Below are 17,875 nucleotides of genomic sequence, written 5' to 3'. Positions count from 1 at the left end.
TTGTACATTGAGTATCAACTTTATATTTATCACTTTTTTAATTTTCAAATTAGAAACAATCTTTCTTTTGAAAGTAAACAAAGAAAATATGATTTAATATGTTAATCACACACATCATAATAAAATTCATATCTACCCCACTGAATTCATAAATCCCTTCTTTGATCCTCCTCTTTCTCAAAGTATAGCTAAACACACACACACAAACACACAAACAAACACACACACTCACAGATACAAACAACTTGTAGTTCCTAGATTTATATATCTGGCTCATCTCATTTTTAGGTTAAGCATTCTGATATTAATACTCATTATTACTGGTAGGAAACATGCTTTCATATTCCTCATATATATATATATATGTGTGTGTATGATCTATACATGTGTCTGTGTATACACACACATACACACACATTAGCTTTTGTCATGAAACTACTTTGCATTGTGCCTTCAGACTTTTGTTCTTAAGCAACATCTGTCCTTCCTGGGTTTATTTTCCCTGAATCATTTTATTTGATTGTTTCCAGTTTATCTTCCCTTTGAACCCTTTGAAAATGGTTTCCCTCAAACCTAGCGTATATGAAAATTGTGTGCCTAGTGTGTTTGACCTCCAGAGAAGATTATTTTTAACAAGCCACATCCTTTAATTAGCATTTTTCAGTGATAATAATGTTTTAATATAGGCTCTGGGCAAAAAGGAAGCTGAAAAACTCTGAAGTGTCCATAAACTTACTGTCAAAACAAATGCATGCACTTGAATATATGACTCTAGGGGACCACGCATACTGCCAGGGCTTCTCTGAATTAGCTTTCACGTAGAATACGATATTCACTGTTTTAATTTTCTGTAGAGAATGTAACTCCTTAATGCCTTCTTCTGTGGTAGACTTTTCCTACCATACCACCTTTGATATGACAGAGGTGTATGTCAGTTTAAGGTCTTATTTCCTCTCCTTTATCACAGACACTAAGATGACTCAACCTTTTTACTTTTCACTTATCATCATTTTTTTGTGTTACAGTCAAATTTATAGATATGATGTTAATTCTGTATTCTTAAATTTTAGATAAAATAGGGGTGTATCAGAAAAGAGCTCTAATTGAGAATCAGAAGACCAGGTTCGAATGTTGGTTTTGGTACATATTGTTTTCTTGATGTTTGGAAAAGTTATTGAACTTTTTCTTATAATACCTTCACTACCACTTAAACAAAATGAAGAGGTTGGCTTGTGTGAATTGTGTGCTTCCTTCCACTTCAGAACCTTCTTTTTGGTCATATTTTTTCTATTTTTGGATAAGTAATCCAGACCAATCATGACTAATATCGTTGCTGTGAGTATTAAAAGAGTAACTATTGTCTACTTTAATAAACTATTTTTTCTTGCATTAAAGAACATAAACTATTTACATTTTCATTTCTTTCATGATCCATGTAATAATTCTATAAAGACTGAATTATGAAAGCTTCTTCATCATTTTATTAATCGTTGTGCTTATATCAAAAGAAAGATATCTAATTCATTGAAGTTTCTGTCATATTTGGGAATACTGATTTAGGAATTAATAGTAAATTGATAACGTTCACGTCTTTAAGTTTCATTGATGCTAAATTAATTATCCTTCCTTCATAAAAGTGTTATAAAGAATCCCAGCTTATATTTTTCTATGATCTTTGGTGTTATTAGTGATCTACACTGTGTGTGTGTTTTGTGTTATGCCTAAATATCTAGGATAATTTCAATGTATTCATGTATATAAAATACTTTTCAATATTTTATTAAAAATAAACATTCTGAGAAAGCAATCAATTTAACTGTGAATACATAAGAATACCTACAATAATTCGTGGTTTTACTGATGTGGGCCTCTCTTCTTATTAAAACTGATAAGCAATTGAAAGCAAATAGACTCAGAAATGCAATTTCATATCCATGAAATTAAAAGAATGAAATATAGTTCATCCTTCCCTACAAAAAAAAATCATGAACAAGCAGATTTCAGGGGAGAAAAAACCTGGAAAGATTTAAATAAATTTATTCTGAATCATGTGGGCAGAACTAAGAGAGAATATTGTACACAGTAACAGCAAAACTGTGCATTGATCAACTATGATAGACTTAGGTCTTCTCAGTAATAGAGACATCCAAGACAGATGTAATACTCGTGATGAAAAATACTGTCCACATACAGAGAAGGAACTTTGCAGTCTGAATGCAAATTGATACTTAACCATTTTAACTTTTTTGTAGTTTTTTTTTCCTTTCCATTTTATTTTGATACTTCTTTCACAACGCAACTAATGTGGAAATATGTTTAACAAGATTATACATGCATAACCTATATCAGATTGGTTGTTGTCTTGAGGAGGCAGGGAAATGGGGAGAAAAATTGTTAACCTACAATCTTACTTGAATGTCAAAAAATCAACATGGATTTTGAAAACTCTCTTCACATGCAATTGGAAAAAATAGTAAGTGCAAAAAAGAACCAACTCTTTGTGTGAGAAAAGGATGGAGGAAGAAATATTAGGGAAATAGATGAGAGCAATCCAAGATGTGGAGTGCAGAAGAGAAAATTCTTGGTGAATTACCTCACCGTACTCAACAGAAGATGAGACAAGGTCCTCAATTGAGATGGTAGGAGGTGGGGAACTATGATCGATTTGAAGAGTTTTCTAAAGAGTTTTCTAAAGAAGTCCATAGTAAGTGGTTTAAAGAATCAACTAGGGAGGGATCAAAGGATTGTCTTATTTTCTTAGAAGACCAACTGATATTATGTAACGCAAATCTATTGTACATTCAGTCACGTAGTTTCGCACTTTTTCCCAGCTCTGTTTAGCAGTATAAGGAATTTCAAAGTAGTGAGGGCAAATTGTGATGATAGTAGTTGGAGAGCAAGAGACCTTAAAGGAAAGGAAACAGGATCACTAAGGAAATTACTTTTATTGAAATACTTAGTGGGAAAACAGTGATCAAGTGTGATCTGGCAGAGTTTACAATAAGTACAGTGATTGCAGAAGGTAAATGACATTTTATGATATGTGCTTTTTACTGGTTATTAACACTTCAGTATCGCTAATAATAATGCTAAGGACTAATATGCTGCCTATATCCATACTTTTAAAAAATATTAAATTTCAGTTGGAAGCTTATGAAAATCATGATATGATTTTCCCTAATCTAAGTTCATGGATACAATGAAATTCTAGCCATATAACTCATAGAATGGAGGTTAAAAGTTCGTTCTTTCTCTATAGACTTCAATCATCCAGCATGACCTAGTTGTAATTGTTGAATTTATGGAATTTTCATAGTCTTCCTTATAATTTCACCTTTTTTCTGTTGTTCCATAGTAAAGAAGTATATTCTCTGTCCCATGAAAGTTTCAAGTATTTAAAGACATTCTCCCTCTCTATAGCTTTCTCTTTTTCAGGATAATCACTCTGTATTCCTTCGATCATTTCTAACATATGAATGACCTAAGTATGTCTTCTGACACTTATACAGAGTAATTCCTGAAGAATATTTTTTTGATGTGATATGTAAAGGCTCTGAGGATACAAAGGTTTTGTGGAGGTCAAGAAATTGGGAACTGTTGAAATCACCTTGACAAGAAATTTAATTTAAGATCAAGAAGCTAATCTTTATGTCTCAAAAAGTAGAAAGAAAATTTTTAAATTAGTTCCAACTATCACCTTATTCAAAAAGTCTTGAAATGTAATGTCTTTAAGTACATAGTTTATAGGTTGCCTGTGTTATTTTAACATTGAAAACTTTTCATGTATTTAAATTCTATTTGGACACACCTGTGTGCATCATGCATTTTCTTAATTGGAATTAATATGAAAAGAGTATAATGAAATAAGATATAATTAATCACATCATCTTTCAAAAAAAGTTTTTGTAGATCTCTTTTCATTATGAATATAAAAGAGCCAATTAATATTTGAAATATGATGTGTTGTAAACTTAAAATGTACAATAATGGGGGAAATGTTGCTTTTTAAATCTCCCTTCCAGAAAGGTAACTTTTAACTATTTCTGTTATCCAGGTTTTATACGTTTATTTATCCATTCTTATGGCAAATGAGGAACAAATTACTTATTACTCAGGAAAGACTCTTAACTACCCAGTGCTAAACAAAAGAGAAAATTAAAATTTACATTTAAATGAGATTTGAAATGTTAATGAACAGACCCAGTATCCTAATTATCCTTACAAATACATTAAATTAAGGTGAAATTTAGTAGATATATTACTTTTTTGAAGCACAGTAGTATTGACAAGCAGGGCTGCTACAAAGAGAGAGAGAGAGAGAGAGAGAGAGAGAGAGAGAGAGAGAGAGAGAGAGAGAGAGAGAGAGAGAGAGAGACAGAGAGAGAGAGAGAGAGACAGAGAGACAGAGAGAGAGAGAGACAGAGAGAGAGACAGAGAGACAGAGAGACAGAGAGACAGAGAGAGACAGAGAGAGATAGAGATATGCATATATATGTTTGTATGTATATATATCAACACATGCACATATATACACACGCACAATATTAATATATACATACATCCACATACAAATATACATTGTAGTTGTGGTAACTTTCTTTCAAATGCTCTTATTTATTTTAAACTATGTAGTCAAGACAGGATCATGAAATGCATATATGTATGCATATATATGATTTAATGATTTATGAAATGAATTGATTGAAAATGATTTATTTATTCAGAAAGAATGTAGATTTTATCTTTCTTTATTATTGAATATCATACTTTATGATCAAAAACAGATTGATAAAGTTTAAGATATAAAAATGTATGCTCAAGGTATAAATGTTCTATTTCAAAATGTTTGTCATAAGTGAGATTGTTATTTCATACAATTTAACTTTCATTGATATAGGTGCATCTTCATTAAATTGAAGAAAAGGTGTATAATTCAACACTGACAAACAAAATAAACAAGGGAATGATTATTTGCTTTACTCTACAAATGGCCATTTTATCAAAAAATTCTACAATTTTCCTTCAAATAATCATTTCCTTTAGCACATTTAGAATCAAATTGGTAAAAATGAAAGTTTTATCTACCTGTTTATAACTGAAATAGTTTATATTTATCAAATTCCTTGATATATAGCATCATTTGATTAATATGATAATCCTGTAAAATAAGTAATACAAAGTAGTAGTACTTAGTTACTTCCAATTGTAAGTATAGATAATAATTATATAGCCAGATTTATAAATAGAATTTTTTTTCACAACACCATGAGACTAATATTACAAACATTACTCTTCCAATTTCAAAGATCAGAAAACTCAGTGAAGTTATTAGACTTGTCCCAAGTTACTCAAGTATAAATATTGAATGTGAGCATCTATATCATATCTTTTAACAGCAAAACAAGTAAATTTTCCAATACACCACTGTGCCTTTATCATATAGAACTCATTAAATGAGATATGCTTACACTAAATTGTGCGTTCCTATACTGATATAAGACTAACATTTTAACAATTAAAAAATAACCCACCGTTTGTATTGCACTTCTATATTTCCCATTTATTCCATGACATAAAGTTACCGTGACAAAATCTACAGAGAAGTACAAATACAGGAGACATGACAAGATACATTAAAATATAAGACATAACTATCATTCATTTCAAAGTTACTTTGTACAGCAGGAAGCAGATTTTTTTAAAAATTATTTTAGTGTTCATGAGACTCTAAAGTAAGGTTTGCAGTGATGCTACTTTTGATCTAGAAACATTGAATTGGACATATATCTGATTGAAATTTTCCAAAGTGCTTTCTACCAAAAAAGAAAATCTTATTGAATTTAATTAGAATTTGCACGCTAAGTTTACCATATGACTTTATTTAAAAGCAATGAGCTATTAAATTTAATTACTTTTATATGTGGCTTCCATGGTACAGGTTCTTGTTAAAGAGGTGGTTACTGAAGGGGGGATTGTTTTTAGTCAAATTTGTACAGTAAAGAAATGGCTACTAGCTCGAGGTTACAAATTGAAAATGATTTCTAATCTAAATGCAATTCTCAGTAAGACTTAAAAACACTGAATAATCGATATAGAGGGCAAAACATTTTTTTTTCCAATTTGGTTTCTGATGTACATGGCAAGAGCTTGTATAGTCGGAGAAAACAATTTTGTAAAACTCTTTCTTAAGTATGTTTGGCATCTCACTTTTTTTACATGAAGGAAAATGTAGCTATTTGTGAAGCTGAAAATATTAGATGCCATATATGATTTGTTTATGTGTGCTTATAGTGAAGTTGGACAAAAGACATAGTAACCTAACGCTTTTAAGCTTATGTATTCTTTCTTTACACAATATTTCTTCAAATTAATCCTTATGCCTTTTAATTTGGATGTCCATTTATAATGAAGGCGATGAAATCACTTTCTTGTATAACTCTGATTAAAAAAAAAAAAACATATCCATGTACTTGTTTGGGCTACCATTGGTTAATTCCAAACATTAAAAAGTCATAATCTTTTAAAATCAATATTATATAAGAACTTTAAAGCATGTTTTGTTTTTTAGGGTAAAGGATTTGCAGTAACCATAATAAATGATTGGTGTGAGTGTGTGTGTTTGTGTGTTTGTTTGTGTATGTGTTGGGATGTAAAAGAAATCAATATATCTACAAAGTATCTTACATTTCAGTCTCTTAATACTAACATTTTTTTCAAAATTTTCTTTAAAATAATTAAACGTTTCTAATTTGCTGAAATTTATTATCTTTGGAAGAGCAATAACAACAAAAATCATTTTAACTTCATTTTTATTACTTAAAATTTTTCTTAAGAAACTTTATGGTTGTTATTAAATTTCATTTCATTTTAAATAAACCTAATTTGAAAATATATCCTACCTTTAAGAAATTATAGTAGCTAGGATGAATTCTTTTAACCTAATAATGTGATTTGATGTCATAGGGTAAGTAAAATCGTCTCTGTATTAGAGTGGTATATCCAAAAAGAACAAAGTGAGCATCACAATTTCTGTTAATAAGCCAAATATTATTTTTTAAAAAGGAATTGAAAAAGTTTGGTAACTCCACATGGACCAAAGTAACTCAGAAATCAAAATCAGGAAAGATAAGAGACATAGACTTTTAATCAAATGATCTGCATAATTAACCCAAAGGAAAAATTTTTGCCTAAAGTGTTCATTGTATACACTTTTTGTAGGGAAATTTTTCCCTCATCCAGTCAACTTTCTTAACTTTAATACCAATTTTCACTTAATGTATTATTTTACAAAGTTGAATGCAGTTTGAAGCCCAAAATTCCGCCTCTAATTTAGGTTCTGATCTAAGGACATTTGGTAGGGAGCATGAAATAAACAAATCTTTCAGTAACTTTGACCATTATCTCAACGGTTTTCCAGATTTGCAGTGCTCCTTTCATAATTTCTAAATTTCCAAAGTCACCATAAATGAATTGTAGATTTCCATTTGGGATATCCATTAGGAGTGACAAATCAGAATCTTGTATTTTGGACCTTCTCAGCATAGGCTGTACTGGTAGGTCAGCCTCCATGAAGACATCCAGAGTAGGAAAAATGCTAGTTGAGGCATGAGTGATACAGTTGAGTCTATATTCAGTATAGGACAGAGTCTTCAAGAGGCAAGTAAGAGCTTAGTTATAATCATTGCAGGGTCTGGATTGTAAGCAGTTCTCTGGCACAGTAGATAAAGAAACAGTCATGGAGTCAGGAAGGCCTGAATTCAAATGTAGCCTTTGACACTTGCTGTGTGATCCTGGGCAAGTCATTTAGCTTCTGGGTGCTTTAGTTTATTTATCTTTAAAATAGAAAAATCATCATCATCATCATAACAATGACTACATCTTAGGATTGATGTGAGGATAAAATAAAACAATTATAAAGTATTTAGCCCAGTGACTGACACATAGCAAATACTGAATAAGTATTAACTATCATCATCATCATCATCATCATCATCATCATCATCATCATCATCATCATCATCATCATCATCGTGTGTAGAAACTGGCTGGCAGTAAGAGGAAATTGAACTTTTGGACAAGAGGATTGTTTGAAAAAAATGGAAACAGGATTTAATTCAATTCAGGGCAAGCACCATCAGGTCCAAAAGAAGCAATTGCTTGTCAACAGAGAGCTTGATGTGACAGAGTGTGGTAGATATCATTTGGAGTCATAGTGCTACCAGTTTACGATCCAGTGCACCAATATAAAGCTACAGTGATATGGGCTCCTGATCCTCTTAAGTGAATACTAGTGTAACCTAGATGATTGTTAAAGTACAGAGAGGGTGACTGTTATGCTAGAGGAATACATTCCGGACATGCCTATGCTACCTGCTCCCTCCACTGCTGTGGGCCCCTTCTCTCACTGATGAATTTTTCTCAAAAACTTCCCCTCTATTTTGAGGCAAAGCAAAAACTAGATATCATTCATTTTCTTCTTTGTTTTTTGTCAAATTAAATTGACCAAAAGGTTTATGTATTTTATTGACATTTTTCATGAAAAGAAAAAAACAGATGTTAATTTTATTTATTAGTCCAATAGCCTTCTTACTTTCAGTTTTACTAATCTCTATTTTGATTTTCAGAATTTCCATTTTGGTATTTAATTGAGGGTTTTGAACTAGTTTTTTTCCTAACTTTTCAGTTACACACCCAATTCATTAATCTCCTCTTTCTCTATTTTGTTCACTTAAGTATTTAGAGATAAAAATTTCCCCTAAGAACTGCTTTGACTGCATCCCATATGTTTTGGTATGCTCATTATTGTCATTCTCTTAAATGAAGTTATTGATAATTTCTACTATTTATTATTTGACCCACTCATTATTTAGGCTTAGATAATTTAGTTTCTAATCAATTTTAGCCTCTATTTCAGTGGTTTTTTTTAATTACAGCTAATTTTTATTTAATCGTGCTCTGAAAAGGATGCCTTTAATATTTTTGCCTTTCTCCATTTGATTATGAACTGTTTATGCCTTAATATATTTTCAACCTTTGTGCAGGTACCATGTACCACTGAGAAAAACGTATATTTCTTTCAATTCCCAATCTGTTTTCTCCAGAGCTCTATCATATCTAACTTCTATAAAATTCAGCTCCTGAACATTTTTCTTCATTAATTTGTGGTTAGAATTATGTAGTTCTGAGAGGGGGAGATTGAGGTCCCCTGCTACTATAGTTTTTTTGTATTCTTCCTGTAACTCACTTAACTTCACCTCTACAAATTTGGATGCTATTTCACTTGGTGCATATACGTTCAGTATGTATACTACTTCATTGTCTTTGGAATTAGCAAGATTTGTTTTCCTTCCTTATCTCTTTTAATTAGATCTCTTTTTGCTTTTGCTTTTTCTGACACAAGAACTGCTACCCTTAATTTCTCATAGCTGAAATATATTATATTGTGGTCCAGCCTTTCCACTTTATTTTGTGTGTACCTCTCTGTTTAAATGTTTTTTTTTAATATAATTAATTTGTTGATTTTCAGTTTTGAACTATCACTTCCATAAGTTTTAAATTTTTTTCCCCATCCCTAATCACTCTCTTCCAACATGGCTTGTTTAACAGTAAGCACCCCAACATACACGGGAGGATGCTATCACAGGATCTTAGATCTGCATTGATAAAAGGAGACATAAATTTTGAGGGGTTAACAATCACTTGAATCAAGCACATGTATCATTCACCTAGTTCAGGGGAGTCAGCATTCCTAGCATCAAAGTAAAGGCAGAGAAATCAAAAGTCAACACACATAGCTTCCTTTGCCTCACCATGAATAGAGGTATAGCTTTCTCTTCCTGTCTGGCCATAGTTAACAGAGAGGAAAGCAGCAACAAGTGGGTTTTCCAAGCCAAGGTGGATGCAAAGCAGCTTCCCAGAGTCCTAGACTGGCCAAACAAACACTTCCACTCAGTAAGCCCCAAACTAAAATGTCACCTTCAGAGAAGTCGTACACTTTTCAAAGCCACAGGTCATAGCCAGCTCACCCACAATAGAAAAAAACAAAGGGCAATTGGAACCTTTCTATAAACCTAATCAAACTTCCCTCAATGGACAGGTCCATCAATGAGCGAGAAAGATCTTCATTTATCATATTATTCAAGGAGAGGTACTTTTAGCAAAACCGAAACAGCAACAGCTCCTAATTTGATTACCATCATATTCCACCCTTTCAGGATCCTTACCCTTACAATCTAAATGGCCATGGATCCTGAAACAAGTAGGTATTAACATTTCTTAAGTAAACACAACATGAATCACATTTGCAGAATACATAACATAGCAGCTTATTACCAGGGTGGCCAAATGGTTTTAAACAAACACAAAGCTATATACATAAGATAACATCATTCTTCGAGGAGAGTGCAACCAGCTCCTTCTTCCTCAATCCCAAATGGAAATGTCCAAGCAAATTGGGGGAGGGGGATGTTCTCCCCACCCTGTATTCTCAGATGGGGGAATTGAGGAGCCAAGTCCATTTTAACAATGCTCTAGGCCCTGATTCCAAGTCTTGAGGGGTGGCTGGACAACAAAGTCATCACGGTGGGTTACTTGGGGGTACATGGCACCTCCCCCGACCCACCAGAGAAAACTCTACCCCCTGGTTCCCAAACTGTCCCGCTGTTCCCAAACTGCAAAAAATCAGATGCAGTGCCTTGCTAAATAGTGCCAATCTTGCCCCAGGGCTGAACTCCAAGCTCCAGCATTCTTCCTCCTCCAGCAGGAGCCAGCCACTCCAAGCTCCCACCTGGATCTGTGCACTGGCAGCTCTCTCTTCCTGTCCTTCTAATCTCACCAAGGTCAGCACACAGGCTGTTCTCTGATTCTGTTGGGTGGTTCAGCATAAAGTTTTTCCCTCCTGTTCCAAGGCTCTGCATACAATACAATATCATGGCATTCACCCCTCCACCACAGTCCAGAACTTGGCTAATCCATTGGAGCCCAGGCTTTGACCACTCCAACCTCCTGGGGGTCTACAGAATCAAAGCCACCATAATTGGGAAACAATAGGCAATTATCCCAGTCTTCATAATTTCCTTTTAATTTATGAAGATCCCATCCTTTTTGCCATAATATAATAGTAAGCACCCCAACATACACGGGGGGCCTACTATCATAGGTTCTTAAATCTACATTCACAAAAGGAAAGGCAACTTTTGAGGGGATAACGATCAGTTTAATCAAGCACACCCATCATTCCTATAACCAAGCACATATATCATTCACCTAGATCAGAGGAGTCAGCACACCTAATTTCAAAGAAAATACAGAGGAATCAAAAGGCGACAGACATGGCTTCCTCTGACTGACCATCAAAAGACAGGTCCAAATGTCTGACCATTGTTACCAGAGAGGGAAACCCCAACATCTGGGTTTTCCAAGCCAGCGGCTCTACTTAGTTGCTTCCCAGAGTACTTGGGGCAGTGAGGTGGTGCAGTAGATAGAGCACAAGTGCAGGAGTCAGGAAGACCTGAGTTTAAATCTCACCTCAGACACTTGACACTCACTAGCTGTATGACCTCGGGCAAGTCGCTTAACCCCAATTGCCACATCCTGGATCATCTCCAGTCATCCTGATGAATATCTGGCCACTGGATTCAGATGGTTCTGGAAGAGAAGTAAGGCTGGTGAAGTGCACAGTCTTACGTCACTCAGAACAAAGTCAACTGCAAGTCATGTCATTATTTCTCTGATGGCATGGTCTTGTTTGGTAACAAAAGATGAACACACCCAGAGTCTTAGTCTGGCTACACAAACACTTCCAGTCAGCAAGCCCAAATGTAAAACTTCACTCTCAGAATATTTACACACTTTTCAGAGTCAGTGGGAATAACCCTCTGATCCAGTGCCTCAGTAGAAAAAAAAAACCAAAAGGTACGTGGGACCCTCTTAGAAAACAACTCCCCTAATCAAGTTGCCCTCAATGGGCATGCCAATCAATGAGTTGGGATGACCTTTAACCAAATTATTCAATCAGAGGCACTTTTAGTAAAACACAAAGAGCAAAAGATCCTAATTTGATTGCCATCACAGCATACAATCTCGTATGAGTTCTATACATACATTTTTATTAAACATATTTTCTCATAGTTCATGTTGCATAGAAGAATTAAAAATGAATGGGAAAAACAATTCAAAAAACTAAAACAAAACATAACAAAAGAGAAAATAATCTACTTCATTCCAAGTACTGACTCTATATTTCTTTCTCTGGATGTGGATGTCATTTTGTATCAAAACCTTTGGAAAATGTTTTATGTCCTTGCATTTTTGTGAAGGACTGTTTTTCAGATAAACACTGATTGCACACTGTGACTCTTACTGTGCATAATGTTTTACTGTGTCAGCTCATTTCACTCAGCATCAATTCATAGAAAAATTTCCAGGTTTCTCTGAAGTCTTCCTTTTTATCATTTGTTATAGGACAATAGTATTCCATTCAATTCATAACCACAAATTTTTCAGCCATTCTCCAATTGATAGATATCACTCAAAATGATTTACTATTACTATTTCTGTACATTTGGATTTTTTTCTCACTTTTATACTCTCTTTGGGATACAATCCTAAAAGGGTGTTGCTAGGTCAAAGAGAATGAGCATTTTATACCTCTTTGTGCATAGTTTCAAATTGCTCTCCAGAATCGTTGCAAAAGTTCACAGCTCCACAAACAATGAATTAGTGTTCTAACTCTCCCACATCTTCTACAACATGTATCACTTTCCTGTTTTGTCATGTTAGCCAATCTGATAGGTGTGATGTGGTACCTGAGAGATGTTGTAATTTACATCTCTGTAATCAATAGTGATGTAGAGCAATTTTTCATGTGACTATAGATAGCTTTAATTTCCTTCTCTGACGACAGCTTGTTCATGTCCTTTGACCATTCATCAATTGGGAAATGACTCTTATTGTAAATTTGGCTCATTTTTCTTTATATTTTAGATGTGATGCCTTTATCACAGACACTAGATGTAAAGATTCTTTCCCAGATTTCTGTTTACCACCTAATGTTGATTGCATTGAGTTTGTTTGTGCAAAAACTTTTCAATTTAATGTAACGAAAAGTATCCATTTTGTAATATATAATGTTCTCAGTCTCTCAATTGGTCATAGATTTCTCCATTCTGCACAAATCTGACAAATACACTATTCCCTCCTCTGCTAATTTGTTGATAGTATTAGACTTTACACATAGATCATGTACCCACTTGGCCTTTACTCTGGAAAATGGTGTCAGAAATTGGTCTATGCCCACTATCTGCCACCCTGCTTTCCAGATTTCCCAGCAGTTTTTTGTGAAAGAGTGAGTTCTTAACCCAGTACCTGAGGTCACTGAATTTGTCAAACAGACTGTTGTAATTATTGACTACTGTGTCTTGTGTGTCTAACCTATTCCGCTAATCTACCACTCTATTTCATAGCCAGTACCAAGTGATTTTGATGATTGTTTCTTTATAATGCAGTTTAAGATCTGCTATGGCTCAGCCACTTTCCTGAGCATTGTGCTTCATTAATTGCTTTGATATGCTGGACCTTTTGTTCTTCCTAATGAATTCTGATATTATTTTTCCTAATTCTAGAAAAATAATTTTTCGTTGGTTGATCGGCATGGCACTAAATAACCAAATTAATTTTGGAAGAATTGTCATTTTAATTACATTAGCTCAGTCTACGCATGATTAACTGATGTTTTTCCAGTTACTTAAATCTGATTTATTTGTAGAAAAGTGTTTCATAATTGTGTTCATATATCCCCTGGGTTTGTTTTGGCAGATGGACTCCCAAACATTTTATGGTATTTACAGCAACTTTAAATGAGATTTCTCTTTCTATCTCTTGTTATGTTTTGTTAGGAATATATAGAAATGCAGATGATTTATGTGAGTTTCTTTTGTGTCTTGCAACATTGCCAAAGTTGTTGATTATTTCAAGTAGATTTTTTTACTTGATTCTCTATTATTCTTTAATCTATCATGGTATCATCTGCAAAGAGTGATAGCTTTATTTCTTCTTTACCAATACTAGTTCCTTCAATTTCTTTTTCTTCTCTTATTTCTAAAGATAGAATTTCTAGTTCCATATAGAATAAGAGTGATGATAATAGACATCCTTGTTTCACTGCTGATCTTACTGGAAATGTATCTAACGTATTCTCATTACATATATATATATATATATATATATATATATATATATACACATACATATATATGTGTATATATGTATGTATGTGTATACATACATATATATATATGTAATCCTCATTGCATATATATAATATTATATATATCCTCATTATATGTATGGACGTATATCTATATCTATCTATCTATCTATATCTATATCTATATCTATATATAGCTGATGGTTTTAGGTTGCTACTATCTATTGCTTTGAGGAAGGCTCCTTTATTTCTACTCTGTCCAATATTTTCAAAAGGAATGGGTATTGTATTTTTTCAAAAGTTTTTTTCTGCACCTATTGAGATAATCATATGTTTTCTGTTAGTTCTGCTGTTGATACTATCAATTACGCTGATAGTTTATTGAATACTGAATAAACCCTGCATCATTTGTATGAATTCTATGGGATCAAAATGTATTATTCTCATGTTACAATGCTACAATATTTTTTGCTCATATCATATTTAAAATTTTTTGCATCTATGTTTATTAGAGAAATTGGTCTACAATTTTATTTCTCTGTTCTGGCTCATCCTGGTTTATGTATCAGAACTATATATATATATATATATATATATATATATATATATATATATATATATATATATATATATATATATATATATATATATATATATATATATATATATCACAATAGGAATTTGGTAAAATTCCTTATTCACAAATTTCTCCAAATATTTCTATAGAGTATTGGAATTGGCTGTTCTTTAAATATTTCATAGAATTCCCTTGTAAATTTATTTTGTCCTGAAGATCTTTTCCTAGGGAGTTAATTGATGACTTGTTCAATTTGTTTTTCTTAGAGGGGGTTATTTAAGTATTTTACTTCCTATTCTCTTAATCTGGGCACTTTATATTTTCTGTAAATATTCATTCATTTCACTAATATTGTCAAATACATGAATATAGAGCAGGACAAAATAAATTCTTTTTTTATTTTTATATTTTTGTTCAGTGTTCTACAATCACTTCTATGCAACTTAGTTTTTTTTTCCCTCCCTTCCCTCCTTCCCCTTCCCTCCCCCTTTGTCCCTGAGATGGCATACAATTTCATAGAGGTTCTATACATACATTCCTATTGAATACATTTTCACCTTAGTCATGTTGTGTAGATGAATTAAAATGAATGGGACAACTCATAACACAGAGCACAATATAATACAAAAGAAAATAATCTGTTACATTCTGCTTTCGAATTCTATAGTTGTTTCTCTGGATGTGGAAGGCATTTCGCCTTAAGAGACCACTGAGAATTTTTTAAATCCTTACATTGCAATGAAGTTCTTAGTTTACCAGAAAAAATCATCTCACATTGTGATTGTTGCTGTGTAGAAACTTCTCTTGCTTCTGCTCCTTTCACTCAGCATCAGTTCATATGAATCTCTCCAGGCCTCTCTTAAATCTTCTTCTTCATCATTTCTTACAGCAAAATTGTATTCCATAACATTAATATACCACAATTAATTCAGTCATTCTCCAATTGATGGACATCTCCTTGATGTCCAGGTTTTGGCCACCAAAAAGAGAGCTGCTATAAATATTTTTGTACATATAGGATCCCTTCTCATTCTTATGATCTCTTGGAGATACAGTCCTAGAAACAGTATTTCTGGGTCAAAGTATATGCACATTTTTGTAGCCCTTTAGGTATAGTTCCAAAATGCTCTCCAGAATTCTTGAATGAGCTCAAACCTCCACCAATAATGAATTAGTATTCCAACTCTCCCACATCTTATCCAACATTTATCATCATCCTGTTTTGTTATGTTAGTCAATCTGATAGATGTGATGTGGTATCTCAGAGTTGTTTTGATTTGCATCTCTCTAATCAATAGTGATTTAGAGCATTTTCCCCTACGATTATAGATAGCTTTAATTTCTCCCTCTGAAAACTGCCTGTTCATATCCTTTGACCATCTATCAATTAAGAATGGGGCAAAGTAATTTCTAATTATTTTTTCATAACTTCTTTCTCATTGGAAATGAGTTCATCCTTTCCATTTTTGATAGTGCTAATTTGTTTTACCTCTTTCTTATTTTAAATGGAATTGACCTAACTTTTATTAATTTTATTGTTTTATTCATGAAATCAGCTCATAATTTTACTTATTAGATAAATAGTAATCTTGATTTCAATTTTATTAATGTCTCCTTTGATTTTCAGTATTTCTAATTTCGTCTTTCATTTGGAATTTTCAATTTGTTCTTTCTCTAGCTTTTTACAATTTCATACCCAATTCATTGATCTCCTCTTTCTCTATTTAATTTATGTAAGCATGAAGAGATATAAAACTTAGAGTACTAAGAATTTCTTTCATTGGGTCTCATAAGTTTTTCTGAAAGTTTAATCACTATTATAAAGGAATAAAGTTAATTTTTTCGTATCCTTCTACACACACTGATTCTCCAACCCTTTAAATGATATATACCATAACTTCACAGTAAAGGACATGTGCTTTAACATTAGTAAAATAACAAAAGATTTTGTTATTTCATCCACAAACACATAAACTTTGAATGCCTATGACACCTGGACATGTAACACAATGCTGAGTCATAAAAGTTGTAAACATCAGTTGGATACAGATTCCAGTTAGGTAGATAATCACAGCAGCAAAGCTAAATCCAACCTAAACATTTACTCAGAACGAGAACTCTTTCCCTTGCTGCCAGGCCTAGAGGCCTGTGTGGGCTACCCGAGTCTTCTTACCTCACCTCCAAGGTCTTCGGTTGGCCAAAACCGGATGCTCATATGAGAGAAAGGACATTCCAGAGTCGAACAAGGGTTGAGCTTTATTTCAGGGTCTCGGTTACAAGTGCAGGGGATCTTCCTTAGGAGGAAGAGGGGGAGATTTCCTAAGGAGGCTAAGATCTTAAGGGATTGGAAGTAGAAGTACAAGCGGGGAGAGAGGGGGAGGGGAGAGAGGAAAGAAGAAAAGAGGAGCCTACTGTCCTCTTGGCTCCTCACGTGCTAAGAGAGCTTTCAGGCTTCCTCAATCCTACTTAACCTTCAGCCGCACAGTTTGCATCTGAATACCGTGCTGTTAGATAACAATAGTGTGCCCAGATCCGGGACCATCTCGAGGGTGGGGAGATCTCTCTCCCATCACGTTTCTCACGGGAAGAGGCGGAATTACTCGAGATAGCTCGGTTCACCTCGATTCCCTGCCGTTTCCTGGGGGGGTCTCGTGAGAGCTCTAAGATTTGGAAGCTCCCACCTTTACCCGCCCGAGACTGTCCACACGGAATTGAGCTTCCAATCCCAACACCTTGCCATCACTTAATTTCTATGGTATGTTCTTCAGGAAAACTCATGGATACATCAGTAAAATTTAGAAATATTCAAACCTGGCTTAACACAAACCAATCCATAACCGTCAAAAAACTTTAAAATCACATACAACTAGTTGCACCATTTCCCCCCCACAAAAGCCCAAGATTGGAGGGTCACTGTAGAAATGTAACAATTAATTTTTATTTTAAGTCATTAGATTGCACTCCCCCAAAAATTGTATTGTACTATAGTAGTCATCCCATCCAACCATGTTCATTTGCTCACCTGCTAGTGCTACCATGTAAAATTCATTCAACTGTGCAAAGCCATTTTACTTGTGAATCAGCAGCTTTCT

Source organism: Notamacropus eugenii, chromosome 4, assembly GCF_028372415.1.
Source record: "Notamacropus eugenii isolate mMacEug1 chromosome 4, mMacEug1.pri_v2, whole genome shotgun sequence".
NCBI classification, from domain to species: Eukaryota; Metazoa; Chordata; class Mammalia; order Diprotodontia; family Macropodidae; genus Notamacropus; species Notamacropus eugenii.
Note: the sequence above shows the minus strand (reverse complement) of the source record.